General features: G+C 33.9%; 1 protein-coding gene and 1 long non-coding RNA gene across 5 annotated transcripts in view; one reads left to right on the forward strand and one right to left on the reverse strand.

Annotated features, from left to right (window-relative positions):
* LOC146993136 (uncharacterized) overlaps positions 1–16,393 on the reverse strand; it is a 225,829-nt gene extending 209,436 nt beyond the window's left edge. The window contains exon 1 of the long non-coding RNA XR_015038587.1: positions 16,166–16,393. This is a non-coding gene — a long non-coding RNA (uncharacterized LOC146993136). The remainder of the gene's footprint in view (positions 1–16,165) is intronic.
* The window catches only part of LOC118205332 (myocyte-specific enhancer factor 2C-like), a 523,715-nt gene that overhangs the window by 197,963 nt on the left and 303,148 nt on the right, over positions 1–22,604 (forward strand). The gene's annotated exons all lie outside the window — the stretch shown is intronic.

Raw genomic sequence — 22,604 nt, forward strand, 5'->3', positions numbered from 1 at the left:
GATAGTCTTAAAATATAAGAAGATTGGCTACATCTTAAAAATAAAGTGTATTGTTTCTTCAGTAAGCAAAAGTAAAAATGATGTATATTTCCGAAAAGCTTCCTTTGCTGACTTAAAAGGAACATTATATGTTAATTTTCAATTTGCTGCAAAATGCGCTTCATTTTGAATCTTTTATGGCTACACCATATGCATAGATTATTATTGTTACTTTTTTTCTCTCAAAATGTTCTGGTGGGCGTGTTAGAGAGGAAATTAGAATAATTCAAGAACAGTGGTACGGAAAAGAGCTTTTCAGTGTCCTACTGCGAATACAAATGACTTGGTCAAAGGAAACTTTAAAATGGCAGCATTAAAGAAGCGTAAATGGAAAATACGATCGATGATACACCTACACGCAGTTTCTTCGAGATGTCTTCCGGTTTCAATAGAAAGTGTGTAAAAGATTTGAATGAGAATCTTAAACAGAAAATAACAGCATTAAGATATTTAGATGATGCCTGTCAGATTAAATCTAAATTACCAGCTGTTAATTTAAAGTGACACCTCGTTACTGATTCAAAGCCACATAATCATTCAATTGCAATTTAATTACATAACCGTTGAACTGTAATACTTGTATTGTAATTGGGATTTGAAAATCTTTATCCAACAAAAAAGGTCATGATCTTGCATAAATGAATCCAATTGATAAGGCCACAAGTAAAACAAAGACCAATAATAAGGAATAATAAGGAAATAAAAGATTTTTTGCAACATTATGGATTAAGTCAGTTCCGTACTCTAAAACAGAAGCCATAAGGAAGCAGTAACAAAAGGAAAAAAAAATTCTTTCTGCACGTAACAAAAATTAATGTTTTTCAGAGCACGAAACGAAGGGAAAACGACAAAAGACAAAAAAACAAAAAATTGAACTGGCCCGCAAACATCAGTTTTAACTTCACTTTAAAACGCTGTAAGAGCAAATCTCGATTTTACAACAAGGAGAAGATCACAGTGAAAAACCTTTCAACCTCGAAATTTCATTCATTAAACTTTTCGCCGAGGTAACCTAACTCTGCAATTAATTTAAAAGAAATGGACCAAAGAAACCTTTTAAAAAATTTATTCTCCGAAACTCCCCGTTTGAAATAAATAAAAATCGTTTAGCTGTAGAAAAGAAAATGATGCTTGTCCTTTGGTCATAAATTATATACAATCATTATTCTTCGTATTGGAACTAAGTGTTTTGAACATTGCAGTTCCTCCTTTCCTTTTGTCAACTACTATAGATAAGAAAATAAGTTGAGAAAATCTTCCCAGTAGAATAACTTACTTTTGAATCAAATTTTAACTTGGGATAATTGTTATGAAATTAATATCTGCTAATACTCTTTGCACTAAATAAAGAGGCTCCTGGTCAAACGGTCTCACGGAGCTCAAAATTTCAGCTGTCTTAAAAAATTCAGCTTATTACGCAAATGTTCTAGAACCCTAATATTGTTATGGAATCCAGACTAAAAAAGTGCATAATAATGCATCAAATGGTTTAAGAAATGCAAATATGGACAATTTTGCACAACATTTTATCTTTCCGCCAATTACGGTCTTATGCCGTTTATAATATGCCCTTATATTTAATTACATTTAAAGTGTTTGATCAGGTTTTTAACCTCTCAGTCAAAAACAAATGTATCACTAATCGTTTTGAAGGCTTTTGTGTTATTTTAATCAAATTTTCAAATAATGAAGCAAGATAAAAATTCTGATGCTTTTTAGTGCAATACATGCGCACTCTTAACATGAATTTAATGCTTATTAAGAATATTAGACCTTATTAACACCCAAAATTATTTGCGTATAAAGCTTTTGTATTAATTAAATAAAAGCTTTTTATTATTATCAATTAAAATTATTAATAAATGTAACTTCGCACAATCTTCTCAGATAGATTTCTCGCTTAGGAATTTATTTTTAAGAAGCTGAGTCGTATTTTCAGACTCTTTTGGGGAAGGAGGTATTTCTTCAGTTTCAGAATACGCAGTTAGAATCGATTAAGTTTCATAATTGCACCCTCTTCTCACTTCTTAATATTCATACTAAGAAGAGACATTAAAGTATATGTAAATAAGTAACAACGTGCTGATATGTAACTTAATAAATATTAGTGTTATGTCTAACACCGAATTAATGTTAAATAGGTTAGGTTAGGTTATTTAATTACGGCAAAGCCTCGAGGGCTATCTGCCTAAGGGGAGGATGCCTTCGTGGAGGACTTTCTAATGTAAACTGGCTCGTATACATGTTACACATGGGGAAAACCACGAGAACACCATGCAGACAGCTCGTTCACGGGATGCGAACTTCGGACCGAACTACCACCAGTGTTCAGCGACTTTACCTCTCGGCCGCTGGTGGGCCCTAATGTTAAATAGATATAAAATCCTTTTTCTCTTTATTATCTAACTTTCGTGCAAGAAAATTAAGTAGATATGAGCATTGAGTTATATTGTTAGCGCATTTAGTCGTAGGAATACGATATTAATGACAATTGTTATAATGCGTTATTAATATAACTCTGTATTCATATCTACTTAATTGAGTTTTCCTGAAGTATGCCTGAAGCATTTTATTATATTTTCACATTAATTGTAATCATCTCAAAAAGTTCTAATTTCACACTTGTCACCCAATTATGATTATGCGAAATAAGAGTTTAACCTTTAACTAATTATGTTTATGCTGGGATGCTGAACTTGATTGAGAGATATAGATTATTCTAAAAAATATTAGCGACTCTTCGAAACTAGTTTCTGCCAAAATTATTTATTCAGAATTATAAAAACAGCTCCATAAATAATATATAACGATTTCCTAAGATATTTCTTGAAAGCTGTCCTAACCAAACATATGTATATGTATCTTCATCACCTTTAAAAATCATTAAATTCTAGGAAATATGCTCCAAATTCTCGAATGCGTGATATCTGATCATTATGCCACTATCATTAATACGGATAGAGGACGTGAAAGAGATGTTTTGATTCCATCAGGTTATGTTCTTTATATTATGAGAAAACATGACTTAATTTGTAATAAATATTAGATGAAATGACTGATTTATGATGAAATCAAATCACGTTATTTTCGCAGTTGGGGAAGTATATAATTGTCAAGCTCTAAGTTTTAATTACCCGTCTTAGACAACGCATATAAAATGTTATGCAATGTTTCGTTTCATTAACAACTCTATGTTTTGGCTCAAAATTTTTGTCAAAAAATTGATCCACTGGTGTGAAGCCAAGGGAAGCAGTTTAATGCGCAGGGAACGAGGGGAGTGGAGACAAACGTGACATCCGCATTTGCATATATCACGCCAACTCCTTGCTGACCAAAATAGTTGCGCTGACCAACGCCCTTTGCATGCAACACCACGAGGGCACCCTGTTTTACGCGATAAGTACTGCGTCTGGGGATATTTCAGGAACAAAGAACTGAGCAACTTTGTTTCGGCACTATTATTCTTAATTGATTGCCGTGAAAGAGCCTTTCTTAAGCAAAACAGCTTAGTGAAAATCACGTAAAAATGTATTACTTGATTTTTAACGATTTGGTTTCCTTAGTATGACATCTCAGCTGGACTAGATTTACATAATAAAATATAACAGACGTCTTTTTAACAATACAGTTCAATGAATTAGTAAGTAAGATAATAAATAAAATTAGTGCTTATTTTATTGAGATAATATTATTTCTGTACTGCTTACAGCTTAATTTAATCTTAAATCTTATTAGCATCAGAAATCAGTTTCTGTTAATTAGGAGAAATGAAATGAATTCATGTCACAATTAATAAAAATTGCGCTCAAGTTATATTCCATTTCCAGTGGTGACAAACTAAGATTTTTATTGCTAGAAAACTTCTTTAGTTGACTTACCAGAATTGATTATGGCAAAGTAAACGAAATTGGTCTTCAGAAAGAATTTATAAAGGAATTTTTTTCTGCTGACTTACCAGAAATCATGAGACACCTATCTAGGTTCATGTGAGGCCTCTTTTAATTCAGTGAAGTGAAACATGAAGTCGACAGCAGTCCTGAGGAAATTTGTTTAGGCATGCATCCCGAAGGACTGCTTCATAAAAGTGCCCTCAACCTTCAGCAGGTTGAGCGTTGTTCAAAAAGACAAGCCTTTATAAGGGTTAGCCGCCTCCTTATGAAGATCGGTTTCTAATTTGAAAAAAAAAAAAAGCTGCTTTCTTTGATACTTAATGGTTTTACTGGCCTTCAGCAAGAGATATTTCGCTACCTTAATCCATTTTTATTGCTGAATTGTTTGGCCTGTTGAGTGATCTCACTGGAAAGCCATGATAACTATTTGGGGATTTTCCGCTAGTTGCCAGCTGGTGAGATCATATTTGTTTCAATCAACAATTCATTTTGTATGTTCACGATTTCTGATATTTTATGAAGGGAGGCAAAGAAGATGTTCCTTGTGCAAAACAAACGTTATGAATCAAGGCGGTAAATGGACTGTTGGACTTCGTATAGAATACTTTGCCCAATGTCATACGAAATAGCTCTTAATTGTCATGTTCCTCAAACGGGGATCTGTAAAAAAATACATTATATTTTGCAATAACTGATTTTTTTTTCCTTTGGTAAAAATATCTCGTCCTTACCTTTATGATGTTACGGGAACCAAGTTTTTAAACAAAACTGAAAAACTTTTTAAAAAATTGGCAGATAATGGGTTAAATATTTCAGAAGACATTCGGATACATTTGTCTAACCGGCAGCACTGACAAACATCTCGTTCTTTAAGCTTCGCTAATAAATTTACATATTTCTATTCCGTAATTTTTGACATATCAGTGTGTATTTGCTTTATACCCAGAGAGAAACATGAAAACGCTATGCAATCAGCTTATCTGCTGATAATTGAAGCTGGGAACTCTGAAAACCAGTTTCATTCATTTAGCCACCACAGATCCTTTAAACACGCAATGGTTTATTTGATTACGGTAAAGCTGACGGGAACTATCTGTATAAGGAAAGGGATTTGTGGAGAACCTTTTAAGGGAAACTGTTTCTTTATATACGGAAGAACAGGGAAGGATGAACAAAAAAAAACATTTCTTTCATCAAACAACATCTTTAATTTCAGATGGGCAGTCAACTTCAGCTAACCACCATATCATCCTCAGAGATATAGTAGAATTAAAATTAAGACTATATAGTCCATTATTTAATATTTTGCAAATTAAATTACACTCTCTAGAGGATACGATATATATGTATTTAACTGAACATGTATTGCAAGTAATAATTTAATTCGTCATTAGACCATTTAGATTTCTATTAATTATAAATAATATGGGCTTTTAATGCTCATTTTCAGTGACATATTAGACTTTTACTTATTTTTTTCTTTTAAACTGTTTCGTTAAAAATGGTAAGAAATTCACGTTAAAAATAACGAAATATTTAAGATACATAAGAATTCTTTGAAGCTGTTTCACTGTACCTTCTTATAAATACAAACAGATACAAGAAAGGATTTATGGTAAAATACTTACTTGTTCTACTTTTGGCAGTAACTGTGATCATAAAGAAAGGGGTTTAAATCATTCTTTATACTTATAAGCTAATTACCACAACAGACGAATATAGACTGCTTTTAAATTTCTAAAATAAAATAAAATTCTAAAGAGGATACTTTTCTTTTCTACAGTCAAAAAGACTGCTTGCAAACAGAGATTTTTATCACTAGACCGAGTCTGCAACAGTTCCAAAGCAACTGTTATTACTAATCATACAATTCTTACTTCAAGTAGTTGCTTCCTATGATCCTCTCACTTACGATTTCCATTCTTCACTTTGAAATGTTTCCTAAAAGTTTTGAATTACGCGTACCTATATAAATTTTGTGTAATATTGTTGTTCAATCGATTTTGATAAGTACATTAAAGCTATCTCTCTAAGGGAATGAAGCCGTTGTGAAGCACTTCCTAAGAGAAAATACTCATTTGCATTCAAGAATAAATGCTGTTTGCTTTTAATCTGTTGGTTTCTGAAAGAAAGAAAGAACGTAATGCGTGATAATGTTTGAAATTATATATTTGAGCATCTTTCGTCAACTCTTTAAATTAACAGATTTATACTTATGATCATAGTAAGTTATCTTTATCATTTAATGGCTCACCAGCGGCCGAGCGGTAAAGTCGCTGAACACTGGTAGTTCGGTCCGAGGTTCGAATCCCGCGAACGGGCTGGCTGCATGGGCGTTTTCGTGGTTTTTCCGATGTGTAACGTGTGTATGAGCCAGTTTCCCTTAGAAAGTCCTCCCCGAATGCATCCCGCCCCTTAGGCAGATAGCCCTAGTGTGCTCTGCCGTAATTAAATACACCAAACCAAATCGTCATTTAATGATGATTAAGTCTGAGAGTTAGTTAGTTTTGAAAATACTCAGTTTAAGCGTTAATTTTGCTAATCAATTATTATAACTGTAATCAGTTATGTTTCAATGCACGGGGCGAATCCAATGTTAAGTATTTCGCGGGGGAGGGACTAAAAATAGCATTCATATATTAATTTTAAATGCTTCTTTAAATATGACAAAACGCTTGAGAGTTATCAACCAATAGGAACGGATACCTTCGAGAAGCTATACTAAAGGAAAAAGAGGTTGGCATTTTTCTTACTCATGGAAGAAACCACTAAAATAGCCATACAACAAATCCATTCGCTGGGGCCCACCAGCGGCCGAGCGGTAAAGTCGCTGAACACTGGTAGTTCGGTCCGAGGTTCGAATCTCGCGAACGGGCTGGCTGCATGGGCGTTTTCGTAGTTTTCCCCATGTGTAACGTGTATACGAGCCAGTTTCCCTTAGAAAGTCCTACACGAAGGCATTCCTTCACTTAGGCAGATAGCCCTCGAGACTTTGCCATAATCACACACACGTTCGCTGGGATTCAACCCCAGCTCTAATTATTAGTATTTAGCTCTCTTATTCATTCGGACAATAGTACGCTAGTATAAAATGAAAAGATTTTATTATATTCGTGCTGGGTTTTGTTTTTCTTGTCAATATATGAGACCTATAACAAATCTTTTCTGCTGTGGCTGGTATAACTCTTATAATGATCTTTCGCACTATTCTTACCTGCTTAAAAAGTCCTCCACGAATGCATCCCTCCCTTAAGGCAGATAGCCCTCGAGTGCTTTGCCGTAATCTAATAAACCAAACCAAACGTATTCTTACCTGCATGCAGTTTTGATAGCAATATCTACAGTGTATTCCATCAGTCGCCTGATTTTTTTAAACCGCCCGCTGACCCATATACATATAGGTAAGGGACGTAATATTTTCGATCCAAAAATTCGATAGGAAGTTTTCAGTGTATAGCACGAATTAGGGTTGCCACAACGTATTTTTACTACTTTTACAATAATGTTTGTCTGTGTGCCTGTATGTGTGTGACGATCTTTTCGTCCACGATAACTCTTACATCAAACTTCCAAAAATTCCCATTAAGATATCTGTATTCGTATGTGTGTGTGTGTGTGATTATGGCAAAGTCTCGAGGGCTATCTGCCTAAGAGGAGGGATGCCTTCGTGGAGGACTTTCTAAGGGAAACTGGCTCGTATACACGTTACACATGGGGAAAACCACGAAAACACCCATGCAGCCAGCCCCTTCGCGGGATTCGAACCTCGGACCGAACTACCAGTGTTCAGCGACTTTACCGCTCGGCCGCTGGTGGGCCTCTGTATTCGTATGAAGAGCTGATTAGATTTTGGGTAAAACAGGACAACCGGAAGTGATACTTTACTTGAAACTCTGAACAGGTTTTTGAGAAAATCCATATTAAAATATGATCCAAAACATTTCAATTTTAATATTCAGGATTTTTATATCAATGGGAACAACATATTATACTTTGGCTAAAATTGACAAATCTGAATAATACTTTACTTGAAGCTCTGGAAAGACTTTCATAAAAAACTTCTTAATTTTTTATTTAAAATGTGCATGTGATTGAGAACAACATATTACATTCATTTACATTTATAATCATTAAATGTATTCTTGGAATTATTCTAAATGCAACTATAATAAGCTCATTATGAAGACGAGCAATCGTCAGGAAGCAATTAAATGTTTTAGTCTCACTCCTCAATTTAATGTACGCGTCTTTGTATCGAATCATTTTCAAATAAAAATATGCTGACACCAAATGTTAGTATTGTGTATGATTTGTAACTATACATTTGATGGCAGCATCCACCAAATGACAAATAAAAAAGCTTTAGCTTTATTCGACAAATAAAACTAAATGAAAAATAAAAGATTTGCTCATTTCATTTAGAAAACTGAACACTGATGTCATAAACTGAAGAAAACTAACGAAGAAATGTATGGTAATACTTAAACACTCTATCGGGAATTCTAAAAATGTACTATGATTAAGAATTTTACGATTGGAAAGTTACTGATTTTGAATCCGAAACACTATATGAAAAGATGATATACTACGATGGATGCGATATTTTAAAATCAAAGCAGGAGAACGGAAGTGTACATCCTTGTCCATTGTATGGGAGAATAGAGCAATAAAAAATAAGTAATGTTTATAATTAAAACTAAACCATAAAGTTTATAAACAAATTAAATTTCATTAAAAAACGATGAACCAGAAGTTGATAGCTTACTTAAATATCGTTGTTATTCCATCAATTCCGTGTCATAATATGGAATTTGTTTGAGGTTATGTGCTGATCACATCAGATTTTCTTTCCTTATGCATGTGTTATATATAAAATATTGCATGTTCTGGTAGGCAATTAAATTTCAGTTTACCATTTTTTTATTTAAAATGTTATTTGCAGCAATGAACAGTTATGATATATGCTTATTAAATTAGTTTTCGCCTGGAATATGATCAGTCACAAATCTAAAGTTACGGCGCGTTAAGTTACTGCGTAATCTTAAATTACGGAAAAAGATACACCTAATATAAGCTTTCAGGTATGAAAGATGTGAAATTAATGTATGAAAACCTTGGCTAGTTAGAAAGTCTGCACTAACTGAATAGCCCAAATTTTCTTCGTAATATCGTTATTTTTCAGCGTACATTAAAGTGAATATTAAATGTGCTATGAAATCTGTAGCAGCTAGAAAATTGAATGTTGATTGTATTTGTGCCTACAATGTATACTCACACATGTTTGACCGCATATGAAAATTGTTATAAGAACATTCGTCTCGGTGTTTGTGACCAATGCAGCTGCGAAACCTTCATTTTCAAAACTGATATTTACAAAAGATGAATTGAAAAATCGCATGGTATAACTTTGTTTAAATTGTTTCAGCTTGATGAATATTTCCCGCTGACTCAGACACTGCAGATATAATTCGAAGTATTCCGTTTCTTTAGATGCCGAAAACATTTTAGTAATTCATTTTACAATGTGAGAATGCTAATTTGGGCATAGCCGAAAAAAGGTAATTTCATCATTGACGTATGGATATTTCTTTTTATTTATTACAATCATAATCATTTTCATTATTGTTACAACTACTGTCGTAGGATCAGGAAAACTTAAAACGCAATGGGGCTCACTCATTTCTTGATTCATAACAAATCATGAAATTCAGAATGTATTGACTGAAAACTGTGAATTATCATGAGCATATTTTTATCTGTTGACATACTGAAATTTTTATTCAGTTGAAAATGTAACGAGAGAATTCGAGAAATTTCTTCGACACAAATGTGGTTTTTTATCTTTGATATACCCAAATTTATCTTCATTTCATGAATTTATCTGAAGTTTTATACCCAAAAAACAGTATTACATACATTTCCATTTTATAAGGCATTACTGATAGTGGTTAAATGTAAATTTCCCTAAAGCAGCCGCAATAAAATCTCAATTGAGGATACTAACAAGCCTCTTTACTTTTCAGAGTTATGAAATTAAGTTTCAGTGTTACTGAAACGTATTTTAAACATCTTCCTTTTAAAATTATAAGCGTTTTTATGAATTATATTTCTTTATGTATAAAGCTCTTATTTAAAATCTGTGGGAGTTAAAATGTTATGCTCTTAAAGAATTCCATTTGTTGAGTATAAAACTGTACGCGTAAAGTTAAGCATATAATGGACGCAAATCTACTTCCTTGCCGCAAGTGGAAAAAAAAAATACTGGGAACGGCTCAAAATTTTGTGTGTTGGAAATAAATTATGTACGATTCTGATGGACATAAGAATAGTATATAATTACAACAGGTTTTGAACGTGCAGAAGCAAAGGATTTTATATTTATGTATTTAAACTAAAATTTATCTTTCTGAATGAGAAGACTTTATTTGAACGGTCAGTCTTTTACAACACATTTTTTCTTATTAAATTTCTGATTGAGTGAAGTTCGGCTGTTTGTTACATAATAGCTCCTTGAGATAAATTCTACACCAAACTTCCTTGAATGGCCCACCAGCGGCCGAACGTTAGAAGCCGCTGAACACCGCTGTTCGGTAGTCACGGCGAATGGGCTGGCTGCATGGGCGTTTTCATGGTTTTCCCCATGTGTAACGTGGATACGAGCCAGTTTCCCTTAAAATGACCTCCACGGGGAACTACAGAGAGAGAGAGAGTTCTCCTTCAGAGAACTACATTTTTATGAAGAACTCCATATCCTGTTAATGAGGAAATTTACTGCTACTGCGCTGTATTTTATCCTTATAACCCGAGGAAGAAGCATATCTAGACGTTATGAGAGTTAAATAATCCAACTTATACATTATTACATTACCGAAATTTAGCGCATTTGTTTTTCTCTCAAATTTCAACTTTGTCAAAGTATCTTGTCTAATTCTAAGAAGGATCGTTAAAAGCAGATGATATCTTTACGAAATACATTATTGGTCTCATATGAATGAGACAGCTGCTCTTTAACTTCTTTTGTGAATCGAACTTCATTCTGTAGAAATTCTGTGGCGTGACCTGCGCCACATATCTATTTCCGGTACGGTCTTAACAAAGCATTTTGTCTCGACCGCTCATCTATGCTATATCCCGTGTCCAAGTGTTTCGTTAAACATGAACGCTCTTCAGACCATGCATAGCGACGTAAAAACGAGATGTCTTTGTTTGTAAAGTAAGAGCAAGGCAAGTCTGCATTTTCCAGCCACCAACACTGACGCCTGAACTTTACATTAGATGGCGCCACTCTTAAAAACTTCAGGTTTATTAAACCTTGAAAACCTCAAACGTTTCTCAAACTTATTTGAAGTGGGGAGCACTTTTATAAATCAAAATAGTCTGCGAACTACCTTCCTCTTTACCTCTTCGAACACAGTTTTTTCACATGTACTACTATCAGTATACTTATATTTTTAAAATACAATTAATAAAATTTCATTTAATTTTGTACTGGTATTAAAATTAAATTGCACAGAAGAAAACGTGCATTTGTTTTTAATGATTCAAGAATATTAGTGTTTGGATAATTTTATTAACGAAACAGTAAATAAATGTTCGTTGTCACATCAATGAAATGGATAAACCATCCGGTTGCTACACAGTTGGATGTACGCTAGTAAGAAGCACCACAGTCATAAGGCTTTAAATCCCTCTTTTATTGTTAGGACTAGAGTGGAGTAAATTTCATAAAAATCTGTCTTGAAAGGAAATGTGATGTACGTTTCTCATGCGTATAATTCCCACACCCTAAGATTTTTCAGCTTTAGAGTGTTTTACGCAGTTAATTTGAACTTTAAATTTTTTTTTTTTTTTTTTTTTTTTTTTTTTTTTTTTTGACATTTAGAGGGATTACAAAGACAGACTTCAATGGCGACTTGTGGTTCGCGGACTACAGATTGAGAAATGTGCCCAGTTTATTAATTACCCAGGAATGCACTTTGAAGAAGCAGCTTATCGTTCGAGGAAAGTAGCCAGAAATATTTTTAAGTGATATGTGTTACACGTTTCTGAATATGTATTTACGACAAAAGCGTGGCAAAATTTAACTTTACTATATTTTTGTGAAATAATTATAATATAAGTTATAAATAAAAATAATTAATGCCCACCAGCGGCCGAGCGGTAAAGACGCTGAACACTGATAGTTCGGTCCGAGGTTCGAATCCCGCGAACGGGCTGGCTGCATGGGCGTTTTCGTGGTTTTTTCCATGTGTAACATGTATATGAGCCAGTTTTCCTTAGAAAGTCCTCCACGAAGGCATCCCTCCCTTTAGGCAGATAGCCCTCGTGTGCTTTGCCATAGCTGAACTGTGAATAATCCTAAAAATAATTAATTAGTAAAAATAACAATAAAATAAGAGTAATTTGTATGGGTTTTATAAATCGAAATATCTAACAATAAAGTTTGAGATGTGTGAATTGGATTGGGAGAAAGAAAAAATAGTTAGGGGCAACAAGGGATCGGACTGTCATAATTCTGCGATGAAAACATCTGGTTGCATACTTAGAATATATTATCAGTGGTCAAATTATCATTTGCGAAGTGATAACCTTGAAAGGTTTTGGTGTTTTAAAGGAACCTACTCATCCACGAGTGACTGCACATTTGATAGCTAATTATTGCATGTATAAAAAGGCCCATGCATTTGGATATCCAGAAGTAGTTAGCTGTTGTTCTTTATGTTTTTCGTAATAATCACGAGATCGAAACCTCCCCACTGCCACCAAAAAAAAAAGTGTGATTTCTGTGTTGCTTAATTACGCTATATGAAAAGCATATGCCATTATTTTATCTATGATTTTTCAAAACTTAGAGTTTTGATGAATTTGAACTTAAAAAAGGGTCTCTTTAAATAGGTACCAAAAATGTACATGAGTATTTATTTCTTTTACAGACTGAATCAGAGCATATGTGACAAAATGTGAAGGATATTTCTGTTTATTTTATAAAGACTTTTATCAACAAATTTCGGTATGACCATCATTAATTAACACTAGGATCATTCAAAAAGAGTTCATTCAGCTATTTGCGGGATATTACCCTGACCTGTGTTTTTATAGCGTTTCGAAAGTATGTTAGAGTTTTCACTTTTTGCTTCCTCAGTTGTTTTTTTTTAAGATGCTCCCACAGGAAATAATTGCAACGAGTAGCATCAAATGAAGATTGAACGGCTATTTATGATGGAGCACATTGATGTTTCTGTTATTAAGCTATTTTACAGTGAATTTAGACTTAAAAGAAAGTGCGCAGCCAGTAGTATGAAAGTAAGAGTTCATGGGCAGGAGTTCATGTTCATGAGACTTCATGCGCGGTGTGAGTCCCGTAGGTGCAGCAGCTCGTAACCAGCTCATAAGAGGGAAGAGGATAGCGAGTGAGATAAGAGAGGCATTTTTATAAGAGACCATCTCTTATTTGCTTTCCAGCTGTAATTACCTTTGTTTATCAGTTTTTTATTTGTTGAGACTTAAATTTTTCTTTATATTGCAAGTGTTTTACTACGTAATTAATGGTTAATTCCTATGTACTCTTTATACCAATTATGCCGAAATTTAATGATTGATTCGCAAAACCTTATTTTTCGATCCAAATTTTGAAATCTTATTGTACATTTTTAACCAACATACTCCTAATTTTAACTTATTTATTGAATTTTACGAGCTCGATTATCACAAATACGCGTTGTTGTTGTCTTGTCCATGTATTTCATGGACGAATGGATTGCCAGATACTTAAAGGGAGTTGGACTTCTACCTTCACCACAATTTTGAGGGACAGCAATTCTGGTTCGAAGGTCTCTCACCTCTCTTCCCTGCCACCAAACCACACGAGAGGACTTTCGGCTCACCATATATTTAGAGTACCCCCATGCCGCAAAGAAGCTATGCGTTTACAAACATACATGCCTTCTCCGGGATTCGAACCCGGGCCCTTCGGTACCGCAGTAGGCTTCCTTAGCCACTATACCGAAGTAAGCAAGAACTTAAGGGATGATTCCCTTCCTTATGTTTTCCGAATACCGTAGATACCAAATCCACGGATACCGATCTGCACTTTTTCAATGCTCTATTGTTTATTTAACTAACCTGTCCCTCACTTTCGCAGACAAGGAAAGAAGGTACCGCAATGCTTTATATAAATTAAATTGCTTTATTTACTAGTACAAGTAATAAATAAACAGGCTGTAATACAATTTACAGCCGGTTTTCTTCTTACTTCGTTTGATGTTGAAAATATCTTAGTGTGCGTAATTTAATGATTAAAGTAAATCTTATTTATATGTGTGCCATGCGAATGCTATCTTTAATATAGCGTTCGCAGTGTTCTCCGAAACATCTTGAATGCGTTCACGCGGATACGGGAGCACTTCTTTAAGTATGGAATTCCTTGGATACGGGAGCACTTCTTTAAGTATGGAATTCCTTGCTTCAAAAGTTTCAGAACGTTTTGGTGACTAAAACTTCGTTCAATTTCTTTCACAGTGTTTGCATTGTGCAGTTATAAAATAGCTTGTCGAAGAAATGAAAATTCCTGATATACAGTACTCATAAAATCGCCTTTTATTGAGGAAGTATTGCCACTTAAAAATTTCGCCATTCGAATCAACTTTTATGAAGGATCCATCTTTCTTCTTTAATTCAACACTAATAATTTATTATCGGTAGCAAAAACTGTCTACCCAAACACATTAATATCCTTTAATGTGTTTGGGTAGACAGTTTTTGCTACCGATAATAAATTAGAGCAGAATTCGAATAGCAGAATCTGTGTTCACAAGATTTCGGTTGCAGTGTTAAATACTAAAAATAGCTACACCGTGCCCCCCCCCCAAAAAAAACTACTTGAAAATCAAAGTTTTGTGCATGGAACCGAGCTTCCGTGAAGTATACAGAAATAAGGCTGTCAGTGGTACTTGGATAACGTAACCATGTAAATTCCTATTCGAAAAATGAGCAGAAATTCCGTGCTCTTATACAGCACGTCAATTCAACAACCGCTTTCATTTACTGTAAATTAAACACCTCAGCAACTACTCAGAGAGCCATGAATTAATGGCACTTCCAGAGAGTCACGCGTTTAAAATGACGTTAGTACAAGAAACATCTACTTAATTCTTTTGTTGCTTAGTTACCTTTTCTTCGCATATTCACACCGAAAAGCTTTCTGACATAAACGGTGACGCGAATGTTTTAACTGTTAGCCTTTTAAAAAATAAAATTTTTATTTCTCTGAAGGTATTGTCTTTTGTGGATGCAAGGCCTTTCTGAAACAGTTAATTTAATCACATCTCGTAGTACATAATGACGTTAATTTTCTTTCTATTTAGATTATAATCTACGGTTATGTTAAGCTAGGGTTATATTAAGACCCTATTTACCTTGAAAGTAAGTGTATATAAAATATAAAGTCATAACTATACATGAGCAGTTGTTGAAAAAAGTGTTATTTAGGTGAAGTGGAATCAGTTCTGTTGTAAAAATCATCAGGCATTTTTGAAGCAGTAATCTCGAAAAGTCAATTATGCTTTCGCCTTGCAATGAAACCAAAATTTCGCAATTTTTTAATGAATGTTCTGAGCATTATGCAGAAAGGACATATGGGAGAAATGCCTTTTTTGCAAAGTTACCCGTTATAGAACGAAAATTAACATAATTTAATATAGTGCAGAGATGAAAAAATGAAGAACTGTGAGATGAGGTAAGTTTAGTATATTAAAATGATTAAAAAGTGTTATAGTTCTTCAATCATTTGATTTCATTTCCGTCCCCAATAATGTTTTAGCAGCCTTTGATCTCTTAGAGTCATGTTCTAAAAAATTTTTAAAGTTTACAAAGCAGGCTTTTTATAAAGAACAGTAACAGATTTTATATTGTGATGGGTAGGAACTAATTTCAGTTTTTAAAGGGTGCTGTAATTTGAAGAAAAGCACAGACTCTCCTCTTCGGCAGCAATATGTTGCGCAAGGGTAGTGGTTCAAAACTCACCGTTAAAAAGGAAGTGTCTGGGCTCTACATTTATCCAACAATATTTTATAATGAAATCGACGTCAGTATGTAGAGTCATTAGGTATTTTTGGAAGCAGGCAAGATGAAAAATGAGCAACGCCCTTACCTGGAATCGAACCACGAACCTCTGAAGTATGCGCCCCGCGTGCAGATCACTACGCTACGAAGACATGCTAAGAAGGTGGGAGACATACCTTATATACTTCCACTTTTAAAGGGCGACTGGGGTTTTAGGGGACCCAATTGCCAAATCCTGCGTCTGGAGAATCATCATCCAACACCCTTCTAGTTCGGTCGCCACTGTAGAGACATTAGATTATTTCGAGGCCGGAGAGATGAAAAATGAGCATTGCCCTCGTCGGTAATCGAACCACGGACCTCTGGAATACGCACCCAGCGTGCAGACCACTACACTACGAAGACATGCTAAGAAGGCGGAAGAAATACTTTATAAGTATAGCATATGGATAATTATTTATCAATGTTTTCACATAAGTTCTGCATTTAATACGGTCAGCTTGATTAGAATTTAATAAAATAAAGCGACTACATGCTATCTGAGACAGTCCTGATTGTAAGCAAGTTTTAGTTTGTGAGTTTAATTGCATTTAAAGCATATGGATAATTATTTATCAATGTTTGCGCACAAGTTTTGCATTTCATTTAATACGGTCTACTTGATTAAAATTTAACAAAATAAAACCACTGCATACTATCTGAAACAGTCTGATTGTAAGCAAGTCTTAGTTTGTGAATTTAATTGAATTTGTATCCGAGCTACAGGTTTGAAAAGGAAAAAAAAATGGCGTGCTAAAAAGGAAAAAGAAAACAGAAAAAGTTGAGTTCATATTTACGTGGAACTTTCCTTGGGTGAATGCGTGCAGAAGGTTATAAATATGCGTAACGTATCGACTCAGGATGTCATCAGTCAATAAAAGTGAATCACTTATTCAATATTCAATCGGCTCGCTTTCGATTAAAGTGGAGTGTACTGCCATGACAAGTGTTTGATTTTCGCCGTCGCTCTTAAGGCGAAAAAGAAAATTTTACCGACGCTTGCTATTCTCTACGTGTACTGGAACTCTTGATGTGAAAATTACAGTTAAATAAGAGATTTAACGCCCTTGCAATCACGTCTGTTTTTTGCTTTCCTTTTTCTTTAAATCTAGATTAATGCTTTAAGAATGTGCAGACAGCTATTTTCTTTTACTATTGGAATGACTGTGTATCTATACCAGACTTCACACGCACAACTTTCTGTCAATATTTTAAAGAGAAAAAAACGAAGAATAATGAGAAAAATCTTTTTATAGTCAATATGTAGCTACAAATCTAAAGCAAAAATGATAGGTTATAGTCTGCCATTTGTTGATGTTAAAAACATCTGACAGGGAATATTATGTGACAAATGAGACTAGGGATATCATGTGATAAATTTGATAATTAACTTAAAACATCACATCGGACTGTGAGATAATACCAAAAACTGTCTATTTCATTCAAAACACTTGTTTTTAATTTAAACGTTCCAGAATTATTTATCAATGTTTGCGCACAAGTTTTGCATTTCATTTAATACGGTCTACTTGATTAAAATTTAACAAAATAAAACCACTGCATACTATCTGAAACAGTCTGATTGTAAGCAAGTCTTAGTTTGTGAATTTAATTGAATTTGTATCCGAGCTACAGGTTTGAAAAGGAAAAAAAAATGGCGTGCTAAAAAGGAAAAAGAAAACAGAAAAAGTTGAGTTCATATTTACGTGGAACTTTCCTTGGGTGAATGCGTGCAGAAGGTTATAAATATGCGTAACGTGGTTCTTTGGTTGTTACGCTTAGCAATATGATCGATACACTAATTGCTGTGAAACTGTTTTAGCATGATGCGCAAGTGTGAAATGCAAATGTATTTTCAATCGCATGCAATTACTGTAAATCTGCCTCTTGAGATTTTCATACATGTGTGATTAAAACGCTATCATTCCTTTATTAAAATCTTAATTATGTGTCATATGTTCATCCAAAGCTAATATTTGAAAGTAGGTCATGTACATTAAAAAGAAATTTATAAAATAAACAATACATTAAAAAGAAATTTATAAAATAAACAATACATTAAAAAGAAATTTATAAAATAAACAATACATTGAAAGGAAATTTATAAAATAAATTGTCCAAACAAAATGCTGAATAAATATCGGACACTAGGCCAAGTGAAAGCAGTATGGCCCATCTGTACTAAACTATTTTAATAGATGAAAGTGACTTTTTGTAAAGCGAATGAGGCCAGCAGGATGAGCAGAGGATGAATCGCCTCCATGCTCTTCGAACTAGGGCCAGCGATTATCCCAAAGTATCACATGAGAAGAACACCTAATATCCTTGCATTGTTAGCTCCTATCTAATAAAATTTTGCTAATTTATTTAATTACTGTGTAACAGAAAAAAGGGAAAGGAACATATTGGCGTTTGCAGATGTATATTATACCAAATGTTGTTTTTTAATTATTATACTTTGAATATGAACTTCCAAGTACGAGAAATTCTGTGAAACATTTATTTTTAGTTTAGTCATATTAAAACCGGATCTGGAACGTTTAAATTAAAAACAAGTGTTTTGAATGAAATAGACAGTTTTTGGTATTATCTCACAGTCCGATGTGATGTTTTAAGTTAATTATCAAATTTTTCATGGCTAGAAACCAACTTTGCTGTCACCGGGATTCGAACCACAGAATCACTTGCAAGCCACTTACATTAAATGATCATGCCCGGAAGAATTCAATAATTCTATACAAATATAAAGAGGCATAAAATGTTTAGCATAAGATAATTAACGTGAAAAATTTTGCAGGATGTGGTAGGAGAACAGCGTATTTTATTTAAGCGAAATAAAAGTAAATGGCATGTGAAATCAGAATTAAAGTGAAATCTATAATGCATTAAGAGAAATAAATCAATGCCGGTATTTTGGAGATTACATATGCTACATCTAATAAGTTGCTTTAGAGCTATAGCAGTAAGATCGCGTATACCTTTCAGATTCCCTATTATGTTTTTAATGTCATACAAAAAAATGCATGTTAGTCAAAAATCGTGAAAATGTTGTGAAAGAAAATCTGTAAACAATTCTGTGTGTGAGAAGTTGTCTAAATATCCGGTAACTTTAGTAATAAATGATGCCGATTGATGGTGTCCTTTCCTGGTATGTAATACGCTTTCTTTTATGTATTGTTTTCATGTTTCTTCCCTTTTGTCCCATGCATCTGTTATTCGGATATTTCTGTGATCATGGGACATTTTATAAATTCTAGGCACACAAATCTAATTTTGAATGTTGTTGACTCATGGGCTAGAACACGGAGTTAATCCATTACATATCAACCGTATAGAAATGACATGAGTCTGATGATCTAGGAAATCATTTATCAGTTACAATGATTTCGAAGAAGTTGTGATGTGTTTAGGCTTGTGTGCTGCGACAGATTTTATTTTTATGCAGTAATTGTGTTTACCTGCTGATGTGTTTTTGATAAAAATTAAGAAGTTCCGATTTCCGATAGTGCAATATGCATATTAATGATAGCTCCAAAATACTAAACTATTTTAATTATATTTAAAGCAAAAACATACATTGAATATGAATTGAACAGAGTCAATGGAATTATTAGTAACTTACATATAAAGAAATAATTTGTAATAATTGTATCACACCTAACATAACAGTTAAATCGTATTATGTAATTAGTTGCAACATTAAATGCACGTTTTGAGGGAAGTAACTAAATTCTGGCGTTTTTTCGGAAACCATTTAGGAAAAACAAGCACGTTAGGTTTATATAGCTGTGAAAATCTGTCTTTCATATAATAGAAATTTAAATGCATGCTTATATTACACATTAATAAAAAGACAAAACTTTCATGCAGCGAATTATTTCGTATCATGAGCTTAAGGTAAGTTATAATTCAGACAATCCTTTGTAGTCCATTGTTAAATTGTTAAATATTTGATGTGTCTTTTCTAAAAACCTAACTAAAAGAGGCAAATTTCTATAATAAATATAAATAACTACAGATATTTTAATTAGTTCCCCCTTTATTTTTTATATAGTTTCAGCATTATCATTTATTCATTATTTAGAAATTGCTAATTGTTTTTTAGTCTGAAGTGCGGTCGAATAAAATGCATTAAATTGCTAAATGCTTGCTTCTAAGTTTATTTATATAATAAAATACGTTATATACGAATAAATATTTGTTTTTTATCCAAAATAATAATAGTAATAATAATAATTTAATGTCATTAAACTTTCATAAGAAACAAGTAGAAATCTAAATCGCTTATACCAAAACAATAATAAATAAATAATGAAACATTGAAATCAACATTTAGCAGACTTATTACAACGAAAAACCATTAAATGAATTTATCCGTAAAGTTAAAAGTAGGAGTTAATAATTGTGTTGCTATAGAAGAAAAATAAAATGAAATATCTTTAACTTAGAAAGCTTTAACTTTGATGCTGGTTCAACAGATGCCATTATTTAAAACATTTAAGAGCCTCGAAAAGGTATTTAAATATTTTCTAAAAGTGTTTCTTGAAAAGTTACAAAATAAATTTGTATTTTAAAGCTTACATTGTCTACTTTTAATTAAAAGAAATAAGCTCTGAAAATAAATTTTGTGGTGATTTTGTTCCCCAGTTTCTTTTCAACTATTAATATTACTGCGTTCTACGTGTTCGTGGATTTGGAGTGATTGATGACAGCACTTGATGAAGAATCAAAAGACAATTTATTTAGCTAGTATTCAGGACAATTCTAAAATCACGTTTACAGTCTTCGAAAAACTACGGCAAACACGCTGAAACAATCAGCAATACAGCCTTCAGGCTATCAGGCTATAACGGTGAAGACAGTTTCACGGCAAAACACTAAGGTACAGCTCCCGACTCGGTCGATCGCTCTCGAAGCTCAACACAAGATAAAACTCGATGATACACTCGACGGTGCACTCACGATAGAATTCTCGCGATGCACTGATACTCCGCTTTCAAGCAGGGTTTATATAGCTTTTGACCTGCCTGGGGCAAACCGGTAAGAATTCGTTCTAGAGTTTTCTCTGCCTGTGGCACATCGCCAATTTTGTCACCAAATTGACAATTTTCGGCCAAATCTGGCAATCCTAAACCCTCTTTGCAGGAAAGTTATCTTACAGCGGTTGGGCATTTCTTAACAGCATCATAATTATGCTAAAACTCAAACTTAGGAGACAAAATTAAAGGAGATTAAAAATTAAGAACTAATCCAAGCCAGTCCCATCATCAAATTGATGTTTCAGGATACTGCTAGTGAATGCAAGCGGCGAATAATAAGCATAACGTGCCCCACGGGATTCAAGAAATTAAGAGACTTTCAAAAACGACAATCATCGGTCAATCGGCATAAGACAATGTCAGATTGCTTCAGTTTGTAAATTCATCTTAATGCGGTCAATTTATAAGGCATTTCTCCCGCCTTCTTAGCCTGCCTTCATGGCGTAATGGTCAGCACGCTGGACGCGTATTCGAGAGGTCCGTGGTTCGAGTTCCATTGCTCATTTTTCATCTCTCCTGTTTCAAAAATACCTAATGTCTCTACAAATTGAGAGCTAGAAGAATCCAAAGAGACTAGTAAGGTGGCACCCATACCACGCCTGGATTGGCCTGATCTCAGAGTGGTATATTCAAACTGCCAAGTATTCTACTGAAACCAGTCCTAATAGCAAGAGGAGCTAGAATAACCATTAAGCAAAATAAGCACGTGTTTAAGGCATCAAGGAAAGGGACACCACAAAAAGGTCATTAACAACTCAAGAAAAAGTTTCACCACGAAAAATATCCTTTGTCGGTTTTACCACTGAATGGTGTAGTTAAACCAAGACAGAGGAAGAAGAAACGGGGGAACAGTAAGTGTAAATGTATGTGAGGATACCAAAATTCTTGAAGCACTTAGGGCCTCAAAAAGTCTTAATCCGGCCCTGATCTCAATCCGATAGGCAACTGAAACCAGAACAAATAGAACTGTTTAATGATACCTCATCAACTAGAATACCCCAAAAAAGGTACACGATATAAACCATTTTATAAAGAGCAAATATTAGTCGTAGATTTAGCGTCGTGTCTACAGATCATCAAAGGAACGATTTTAGTCGAAAGCATAATTTAGCCCACAGCTTTTAATAAGCATAACGCATAGCATTTTGGGGCTCTCATTTTCTTCCATATGATGAAATTTCTAATATGCTTAATTTTCAGATACTGAAATTACTGTAGAGACGATTGCACAAGAATTAAGCTGGAAGCACGTGAAGCAATTGAGAAATTAGACGCAATTTCAGTGACATTAATGAGAAGCAGTATGACAATTCAAAAATGACATTGAAAGTGAAAGCAACGTACAAAAATACATTATTATTCCTAAGATGTGCAGGATCCAGTAGTCAGACTCTAAGCCTGTTTCTTTTATTCAAGAAGGACGAATCACGAGGCAAAACATGCTCATACAAAACGAATTAGAAACTGTCAAGGCCATGACAATGCGCAGAAAGGAACCCAACTAAGCAATGATTTCGTGACTAGAATCATCGGCTCT

This window comes from Stegodyphus dumicola, chromosome X1, assembly GCF_044657685.1.
Source record: "Stegodyphus dumicola isolate Sdum_Otavi_A_Nest chromosome X1, ASM4465768v1".
Classification (NCBI taxonomy): domain Eukaryota; kingdom Metazoa; phylum Arthropoda; class Arachnida; order Araneae; family Eresidae; genus Stegodyphus; species Stegodyphus dumicola.